We start from the raw sequence: 10448 nt of genomic DNA on the forward strand, positions 1-10448 counted from the left end.
TTCTTTCCAACCATAATAGTAGGAGACCTGAAGAACTCAATGTCTTGAAGCCACAATGGAAACTTCCTGTAGTTATTACCTGACACTTTTCTAATCTTTTGTTTTTCATTTCAAGTCCTACATAGTATTCTAAAGAATCTGTATCCCCCATTAGTACCAAGTATCTCCTGCTCAGAACGGCTCTCCACACTCCATAATACTGACCACTACTACCAGCATGCTCACGGAGAGTCTCAGGAAATGAAAGTTACCTCCTGGAAATTATTACAAACAGCCCTTTAAGCAAGGGGGTGTAGCTCAGTGGTAGAGCGCATGCTTTGCATGTATGAGGCCTCGGGTTCGATCCCCGACACCTCCAAGTGATGGTTTTGCTCTGGCAGTTCTCAAGCAGCAAATTTCTGCCTTCTCACATTTTTCTATCCTATTTCTGCACAAATAGACAGTAAAAATGTAGCTCAATGCGCAGCCTCGAACTATCTCCACTGGCTATGCCGTGAGCCTCGACATCACCTAAGGCGATTGCGACAGCAGAAGGAAGACAAACAAGAAATGAGGGGGAAACAAGAACAGAATCGCAACAGGGTCTCTGGAAACCAAACAAAAGCGTGCACATTCACAGGCGGCTCGCGTTCGCTCCCATTATGTACTATGATTAAAGAGACGCCAAGACAAAGGAGAAGAAGGAAGAAAAGCGCTCTGCAGGCATCAATTTTTTTTTTAAAGTTATTTTTGTTTTCTGGGTTAAAGAACAGAGCGAAAGCCTCTGTCCACTGATTTCTCCACCAGTCTCTCCTTGTCGACCTGAGCAGAGAGCGCAGCCACCAGTGTGATCCGGTACTGAGACAAGGACTGCTGTGGCTCTCCAGCCGCTTGAGATTGGAGTGGCAGGACGCTGGACAACCGAACGAAGACTGTAGGGGAATTAGAGGCCTTCAACGTGCGAGGAGCAGAAACCAATACGGATCAACATTCCGTACTGATATTCCATAAGACTAATTTGTATTCCTGTATTTCCTCAGTAGCTCCGTTTTTCTCGTTACAGTAAAATATTGCCCGGGAACTTCTGGTAACAGCAAACGGAGGCCCCATATAAAAAACTAGGAAAAGATTTTCTGTCACAATGGAAAATACATGCAGACTAAAAGGTAAGTAGATCGCAGGTGTGTTCGGCACTTGCTGCCGTGGGAAAAACCAGACAAACATTTCATGTTCTTTCTCGATCCATCAGATTACATCTGCTTTGTTTGGAGAGGGAACTCCCAAGAAATCCTATACACTCATGATAACTTTTAGGGTTTCCGGTGATGTATGATTTCAAAACTGCTGTTCTCTCTGCACGTATTTCCTGTTGAATTAACGTGTCTTTGAGAGGCAAGAGAGTATGACGTTTGTTCCTAGTCCACCAGCCTATCAGGCTGGCATGATAGATACACTCTATGAGGCTGGCTGACATGACCTTACTTGCTTCTTTTGTCCAATGAAAATATCTATAACCGGCATCCAGGAGGGATACCGTCTGGTGAAACCTGCTTAGCTGAGGACTGGCCGTGTGTGTGCCTCCAGACCAATCATATGTTTGTTTTGAGATACATTTTTTGGAGGAAGGTAATACACACATGCCACGTATTTTCTTTTTGTTTCATACTTTTTCTTCTTTAATTTCCTGATATCCATTGGTTTTCTCCAGGCAAACGGTGGCATGTTAGCCACAGTGGACACTGCACAGGAGAGCAAGGGGTGGGGGATTTGGGTGCTGCAAGCAGAATAATAAATTTCAGGCCAACCTTAGGTCTGTTGAATCAGAACTGCTGAGTATGGGGCTCAGCCTCCTGTGTTTGAATAAGCCCTCAAGCGACTCTGATGCTAAAGTTTGCGAAGCACTGCTCTAGAAGTTTCAGAAGGTCCCAGGGTCAGGTACCTGCTGAGGAGGAAGAGTTGGTCCTGGGGTTCCCTACCTATTCTCAATCAAAAACTCAAACCTAGGAAAGCCAGTGAGTATTGTATTCATCTTATGTCAGGGCTAGGGTTTCATTTACCATTTCTTTGACCTTTTGAATATTTTAGGTAACTTTTCAGGTCACACACAACAGACTGATTTTCCTCTGGAAGAACTCACAGGAATTCTCTTGAACCAAGAGACTCTTTTGAGCTGAAATACCTGGTGCTTTCTCAAGCTATTTGGGCCCTTCAATTTGAAACCCAAGCTTGGACGATTCTAAGCCCTATGACAGAGAGTAATCATTTTCTCTCCACCTTCAGGGTGGGGACTAACCCTCAGGGTTGGGAGTACTGCTGTCTCTGCAGCCCCCACCAATTCTACCAGTGTTCTGGTTGTTAAAATCCAGTGTATGCATGAAATGTAATAAAAGTATCTTCGCAACAGTAAGTAGAGAGTTCCTTGTTGTGAGTAGACCATTCCTCTTCATCCTTGGAAAAAATTCTCTATCCACTTTCTACATTTCACGTTTGTCTCTTCCTCTACACACACACCTCAGCTGCTGCTTTATTTCCACTTGTCTCATGTAAGGATCCTCTTTTATGTGGTAACCTTGGCTTTTCCCACTGTTCATGCTTCCACGAGTTGGATGTAAGTAATATAGGAGCACACTGCAAAAGTGTAGGTGATATTGTCCAGAAAGGAACCCGAATTTCAGAGGCTTGCTGATGTAGAAGAAAGCCAAGATATTAGACTCATAGAGCTTCCCTCTGCTGGGTAGGTTGAAATCTGGACACCCTGAATTCCATAAAAACAAGGTAGTACTCCTTCTGAAAACCCTCTTAAGTTTAAAATATACTGGGACTGCCCTACCTTTCTTGTTTTCCATGACTTGTATTCCAAGCTTGACAAGCTAAAACAAAAACAAAAGCAAAGAACACTCTTCCTACCTATAACAAAGGGGCTTAAGCAGGAGGGTTTCTCTTCCTGGTTCAACACTCTTCCCTCGCGAACAGTAGGGATTGGAAATAGGCGGCTTCTCTGTCGTTTCCTCGGAAGCCACCAGTACCACCCGCCTGTACCAAAACTCAAGAGTACCCGTGATCCCCAGTGTCCGAGTCAGTAAAGGAGCTGCGAGGCATTCTCAATGCCGCGACTGCCTTAAGCAAAACGAGAGAGATCTTGCGGGAAAGTGTTTTCAGTTCACTTCTACAGGGAATGAGCCCTCTCGCTAATCGCCGACACCGAGGAAACGCAGCGGAGATGGGCTTCCGGGCTGCACTCCGCCTCCCGGCCCACCCAGATCCTCTGGCAGCCTCGGGCGCTCGCCCACTTCGCTTCTCCTCCGCCTTTGCCGCCGCCGCCGTAGGTTGCGCATCCCACCGCGTCCCTGCTTCCCTCTCGAGCTCGTTTCGCAGGCGGTACTCGTTCTCTCCATCCGTCGTTTCTTGACTGTCAGAACTGGAGCAATAGCGTCCGCAAAACGAAATCCATGCTGGGTTTCGAGACCACGGTGATGGCCCAGGCTCTGGCGAGGGTAAGGACTGGCAGCGACCCACGCTCCTGGGTCTTCATTTCTAATAGCTGGGAATTCCACTTTCTCACCTCCTCGCCTGCACCTAAATCCCCGGAGGCGGTACTGACCCTTCTGTTTTAGTATCCACCTACGTTAACTCTTGATAGAAGAGTGCAGCCCTTGAAGGAAGAGGGAAAAGAAATTTGAGAAGGGATAATTTAAAAAAAGCTTTTTGTGTGAAATTATTTCAAACCTACAGAAAAGTTGCAAAACTAATACAAAGAACTACCATACACACGTTACTCAGATTTAGCAATTCCCGATATTTTGCCACAATGATTCTCCTCTCTTTACGCCTAAATACATACACACACTATTATTTTTCTCATGGACTTTATTTTTATTTATTTATTGAGACAGGTCTTGCCCTCTTGTCCAGGCTGGAGCGCAGTGGTGCGATCTCGGCTCACTGCAACCTCTGCCTCCGGGTTCAAGCGATTCTCCTATCTCTGCTTCCCAAGTAGCTGGGATTAGAGGCATGCACCACCACTCCAGGCCAGTTTTTGTATTTTTAATAGAGACGGAGCTTCACCATGTTGGCCAGGTGGTTCTGGAACTCCTAACCTCTGGTGATCTGCCCGCCTCGGTCTCCCGAAGTGCTGGGGTTACAGGCGCGAGCTACCCCTGCGCTTCTGTATTCTTTTAAATCATCCCCATCATTCTGGCACAGCAAGATATCTTAGGTTCATCTTGTAGTTTTCCTGGCACAGTCCTGGAATCAGTGTAGTTGACAATAGTAGCTACTTTCTATTAGTATCTCTGGTTCCTTTTAGTAGAGAATGGTATTTGAAAATCAAAATATAGAGTTATCTTGCTCATTGTTTCTCAGGTATTTCTTCCAGGCCCAGTTAGCAGACAGATCTGTAGGGAAAATGTGCTTTTTTTTTCTTTTTTTTCTTGAGACAGAGTCTCACTCAGTCGCCCAGGCTGAGTGCAGTGGCGCGATCTTGGCTCGCTGCAACGTCCTCCTCCCAAATTCAAGCGATTATCCTGCCTCAGCCTCCCGAATAGCTGGGACTACAGGCGCGGCCCCCACACCTGGCAAAGTTTTGTATTTTTAGTAGATACGGGGTTTTGCCATGTTGGCCAGGCTGTTCTCGATTTCTGACCTGAAAGAAGTGATCCACACGTCTCAGCCTCCCGAAGTGTTGAGATTACTAGCGCGAGCCACTGCGCCCGGCTATGTATAATTTCATACTGATGCCTCCAATTCCCATCAACACCAACAGGACTATTCTTTACCTTCTTTTTCTTACAGTGACAGCCTGTTTCCAACAACACACACTCTCACACACTCATTTTCCCAATCCTAAAATTCACACAAAATCTCAGAATTCCTACAGCTTTAGCTCTACAAAAAATAACCCTCATACATAGAGTTTAAGATTTCTTTCCTCTTCTTTTTGTGCTTACAATTAAATAACGAACTGTGTAAAGCGTTTTCTTAAATCAGTTATTTCAATGGGGTAATGTATTGTTTCACAATGCAGTTTTAATTTGCGTCTATTTGTATTGAATTTTAGGGTGTTTTCACACACACTTGAGTCAGTTTTATTTTATGACTATGTGAAACTAACATGCTTCCAAGAGTCAAAAGAATACAGAATATTATAATCAGAAAATTTGCAAGAGAATGTTGTATGCCAGGACACACTCAAATAACTGAATGGAAGTATGCTCCAGGAAATCTAACGCGATGGGGAGACCACCTTGGGGTGAGTTGATCTTGGGCTGACCACAAATCAGGAACAGTGCCTTTATTTGTACTGTTAAGCTGCCTTTCTTTTGGTGTAGCGGGCCCTAAGACAGGAAACGCTTCTTGTAAGAAATTAAGAGTGGAATTGGAAACATAAAATTGTCAAGACAGAGCCCAGACTCAGACAGTAATAGTCCGGAAAGTATTCTCTGATAAGAAAACGTGGCGGAGGGGGTATAGCTCAGTGGTAGAGCGCGTGCTTAGCATGCACGAGGTCCTGGGTTCAACCCCCAGTACCTCCACGTCTTCTTTTCTTCCCCGGGCACCAGTAAGAAGCGGTCCATGATATTCCCCAACTTTAAAATTTTCTCTGTCAAGGTGAATTGTGTTGACATTTATCTCTCATACACAGAGGTGATCATGTTTATTCCTTTGAATCTATTTGCTGCTTAGGGTTATCCACTTATATTTTCTAAGCAGTCCACCAGTTACTAACATGGACCACGCACGAGGGAAGCAAGTAGTATTCCTGGCCATGCAGCCGATTTCTAGTTGTAAATGAAATCATCAGGAACCATAGAACTGTGCGGCCCAAGTCTGATTTCAGATCGGAAGCTAAAAGCCTCAAGTCCTTTTCTGTTTCTTCTTCTAACTCCCTCTAACCAGGTTGCAGAAGCCCTACAAGCTTTCACTAAACGATTACACGGCCGGTGTTTGACCACCAGCAGGTGGTCACTTTCCATTAGAGACTCACATAGTTTGAAACTTAGACTATTTAACTACAAACACAGGGCAAATGATGAAAAGATAGTCAGTCACCTCAGCTGAAATTTGGTGGAAGTAAAAAGTACTTCTCTGGGTCCTCTGAGGAAGTTTCTGGTCTGAGATGCAAACACTCTGAACTCCAGGAACCAAGATCAGTATAGGAGAAAGCTCATTTTGTTGTTTTTCATACATAAAAGTAATGAACGTTTATTCTCCCAAGCCCAACGGATCCTTTTCTACCTCATTGTACTTACTCTCCGGAAATAATCTCCTTCTAAGCTAGGGAACAACCCATATCTCCAGATTAGAGCTCTTTTTAGAGTTTCGGATTCTGGCATTACAGTACTAAGCAGAAATCCACAGGGAAATACTCTGCAAGTATGTTAATACTAACTTGTTAAAAGAAAATCTGCTTTTATTTTCAGCTTTATTTCATGCCAACAAAGGGGAAAAAAAATAAGTCACTAAACACCCAGAAGGCAGAAAAGCAACCTCTCTCCATCTGCGGGAGCCAAGCAAGCGTGTCTGCTTCTGTATGCATCCTTTCTTTTACTCACTTTCTAAACGCTGTAACGGTCCACCATCTACCAGGGGGTCACAAGTCATCGCTAAACTCAATCTGAGGTCAGCCCACTCGACTTGTGAAGGGTTCACTTATATTGCCTCAGCACCTGTAATAGGACTAAGAAGACGGTGGCTGCACACTTAGTTAACACCGGTTGTACCGCGACTTCGCCCTGTTGCAACCGCTGTGCAGCTCTGCAGAGTCCTGAGCCAAGAGCTGGACGTGAGGAGTAAAGGAGCTCGTTGCAAACGCCAGGAAGAGTTTCTTTAGGGTGAAGTTGGCTTTCTATTGGCTTTATTCTAGGAGATATATGTGGAACAAACAAACGGAAACTTTCTTTCTCATCTTTTGCATTTCAAGCAAAAACTAGTAAAATTAGGTGTTTCCACTGTCATGCAAGCTGCCGGCAGATCCCACTTCTAACTCTCAACACAGGCACTCAGGAAGTCGGGAAATCCCTGCAACTCCCTCAGAAGCTACAGTATCAGCGGTTCCTGAAGCGCAAACCAAAACCCAACATCACTCCAAAGAGCTCAGCCGGTCTGTTGAGCGACGGAAATAGCGGAGAGGCGCTCGTGAAGCCGTGACAGCCTGGGCAAAACGAACCAGGTTTCCTTCCTGGTCAAGCCTACCTCCCTAGGGACACCTCCCTTCCCTCACGGCCAGAGGAAGCGACGGAGAAATGTGGCGCTTAGATTCACTCTACGATCCCGTCCATCCAAATCCGAACCATCTTAAGGATGTTTTTCCTTGCCTTCTATCTCTCTCCCTTTTGTGTTTTTCTTCCTCCACTTCACGGCACCCCACCTTTTCCCTCTCTCCGCCATTTGGCGCTCGGCTCCTCTTCACCTTCCCTACCCTTTACTTCTGAACGAACTTTTCACAATAGTGCAGAGCAGTCCTAGAACCATTTAGACATATTTTAAGCAGTTTTGAGATTTATATGTAGCTGCTGTTTATATTTCCGCATCACTTTCCACTATTTTCCTCTCTATATGTTCAACTTTAAACATTTCTGCAGCATGGGCTAAGGCTGAACCTAGCTGGGAAGAGACCTGAGGCGGCAGGGATAAACCTAGCGGAATGTTGTTTCCTGTCTGAGAAGACTCGGACCTTACACGCGGGAGGAAAAAACAAAGCGTGTAAGAGAACATACTTTTTTTTTAAATTTTATTTATTTATTTTTTAGGAAATCATCCAATCATCTAAAAAAAATTCTTTTTTTTTTTTTGGAACGAAGCTTCGCTCTTGTTGCCAGGTTGGAGCGCAGTGGCACGATCTCGGGTCACTGCAAACTCTGCCTCCCGGGTTCAAGCGATTCTCCTGCCTCAGCCTTCTGAGTAGCTGGGATTATAGGCGCCTGCCACCACGCCCGGCTAATTTTTGAATATTTAGTAGAGACAGGGTTTCACCATGTTGACTAGGCCGGTCTTGAACTTCTGACCTCAGGTGATCTACCCGCCTCGGTCTCAAGTGCTGGGATTACAGGCGTGAGCCACCACGCCCGGCCTTAATATCGACCCTTCCATCAAATTTTGGCTAAAACTGAAAGCCTCGACTCTTTCAGAATAGGAGACTCAGTTTGAAAACTGTCCAGACATAGAGAGGGTTTTATTAAAATTCAGTTTGCAAGTAATTATTGGCCACAGCAATTCTTTCATTCCAGAGAGAATTGTTTCTGAAATTCTGTAAACGTCTTAAATTGTTTTTAAGTTATTTAGCAAGAGGATTCCAATATCTTGACACTTTCGAATTGATATAAAATTTCTAGGCTGAGGTGGGGGAACTGATTGAGGTAGCAGGTGAAAGTTGCAGTGAGAGGAGATTGCCACTGCACTCCAGTCTGGTAGAGTGGGACACTGTCAAAACAAAAATAAATAAAATCTCATGATCACAGATGTGTATGTAAAAAGCTTTTTTTTTTTTTTTTTTTTTTTGAGACGGAGTCTTGCTTTGTTGCCCAGGCTGGAGTGTAGTGGTGTGATCTCAGCTCACTGCAACCTCTGTCTCCTGGATTCAAGCGATTCCTTAGCGGGGCTACAGGGGCGCGCCTCGACACCGGTCTAGTTTTTGTGTTTTCGGTAGGGACAACATGGGGTTTCACCATGTTGGATAGGCTAGTCTCGAACTCCTGACCTCAGGTGATCTGCCCGCCTTGGCCTCCCAAAGTGCTGGGATTACAGGCGTGAGCCACAGCACCCAGGCGGAAAAAACAATACTTATACATCAATGTGCAGACCACAATTCTTTGAACCCTAAGGCATAGGCCAGGAACGGTGGCTCACACCTGTAATCCTAGCGCTTTGCGAGGCCGAGGCGAGACCAGACTGACCAACAAGGTGAAACCTCGTCTCTACTAATAATACAAAAAACTTAGCTGGGCGTGGTGGCGCGCGCCTGTAATCCCGCTTACTGGAAGAGACTGAGTCGGGAGAATCGCTTGAACCTGGAAGATGGAGGTTGCAGTGAGTTCAGATCGCGCCACTGCACTCTAGCCCGGGCGACAGAGCGAGACTCCGTCTCAAAAAAAAGAAACAAAGAAACAAAGAAACAAACGTATTATACTTTCCATTTTCACTCCCTGGGTCTCCGTGCCAACCAAGGTGGATGTGTGAACACAAGACTGGTAAAAGCAAGAAAATAGAAAAAAAGAACTGCCTCGCTCAGGATGTCTTTTTTCGGAAGCTATAAGCCCACTACCATGTTAACGTGTCCAATAATTCCTTTATGCCTTGTCACTGAAGAGCAAGTCAGAAAAAGAAAAGCTGAAAAAAGAGAAAAGTAGGCCGGGCGCGGTGGCTCACGCCTGTAATCCCAGCACTTTGGCAGGCCGAGGGGGCGGATCACCAGGTCAGGAGATCGAGACCATCCTGGCTAATACGGTGAAAATACAAAAAATTAGCCAGGCGTGGTGGTGGGCGCCTATAGTCCCAGCTACTCGGGAGGCTGACGCAGAAGAATGGCATGAACCCGGGAGGCGGAGCTTGCAGTGAGCCGAGATCGCGCCACTGCACTCCAGCCTGGGGGACAGAGCGAGACTCCGTCCCAAAAATAAATAAATAAATAAATAAATAAATAAATAAATAAATAAATAAAATAAAATAAAATAAAAAATAAAAAAAGTAAAAGCCGAGATAATTTCATTTTGAATTCCTTAGTTTTCTGAGGAGTGTTTTACACGGTGACCAAGCATGGGAATATCTTCCTGATGACCAATTCCTCGCCTTTTCTTTCCCGTCTTTTGCTGGGGAAAATTGGATCCTATTTCACACATAAATTGCAGCAGAACTTATATTTTTGGGGTGTAGGGAAGGTGAGTGAATGACCGGTGATATTGAAGACAACAGAATTAGGCACTGGAACATACACTGACCTTACAAATGGCAGTTTCTGTATTTTGAAGAAATGACAAAACGAACTTGTCCGGAGCGGCCGAAATAGCTCAGTTGGGAGAGCGTTAGACTGAAGATCTAAAGGTCCCTGGTTCAATCCCGGGTTTCGGCAGATGCCTTTTGGTATTAGCATGTCATTCCCTTAACACAGCACTTGCTCACCAAATCCCGGAGGTCTATCTATATATAACTCCACTTCTTTTTGATGTTTTCTGAAAATTCCATAAAGGTAATGTACATAGATATATATATTTGTAACACTCCACTGAAGACTTCCATGAGATGTTAACTGACAGGACGTAAATTATTTAAAGCCTTAAACCTAGGAAGTTATTACTTTTAAAACCTAAGAAATTCCAATATGCTGTATGCTGTGGCACTTACAATTCATTTCTCACTTGATGTTATTTATGTGTGTTGGACGGAGGTGTTTTAAATCACAAGAAATGTGAAGAAACCTGCAGAAGAAGAACTATTATACTGTATGAGTGCATATATGTGGTGGTGGTATATTCAAG

At 44.7% G+C, this 10448-nt stretch overlaps 3 non-coding genes across 3 annotated transcripts; all 3 read left to right on the forward strand.

Annotated features, from left to right (window-relative positions):
* Positions 1 to 286: 286 nt before the first annotated feature.
* Positions 287 to 358, forward strand: TRNAA-UGC (transfer RNA alanine (anticodon UGC)). Its single transcript has one exon. It is a non-coding gene; the product is annotated as a tRNA-Ala (tRNA).
* A 5080-nt stretch (positions 359 to 5438) lies between these two features.
* On the forward strand, positions 5439 to 5510 carry TRNAA-AGC (transfer RNA alanine (anticodon AGC)). The gene has a single exon. It is a non-coding gene; the product is annotated as a tRNA-Ala (tRNA).
* Positions 5511 to 9969: 4459 nt separating this feature from the next.
* TRNAF-GAA (transfer RNA phenylalanine (anticodon GAA)) lies at positions 9970 to 10042 on the forward strand. Its single transcript has one exon. It is a non-coding gene; the product is annotated as a tRNA-Phe (tRNA).
* The last annotated feature ends 406 nt before the right edge of the window (positions 10043 to 10448 follow it).

Source organism: Macaca nemestrina, chromosome 5, assembly GCF_043159975.1.
Source record: "Macaca nemestrina isolate mMacNem1 chromosome 5, mMacNem.hap1, whole genome shotgun sequence".
In the NCBI taxonomy this organism is placed as follows: Eukaryota; Metazoa; Chordata; class Mammalia; order Primates; family Cercopithecidae; genus Macaca; species Macaca nemestrina.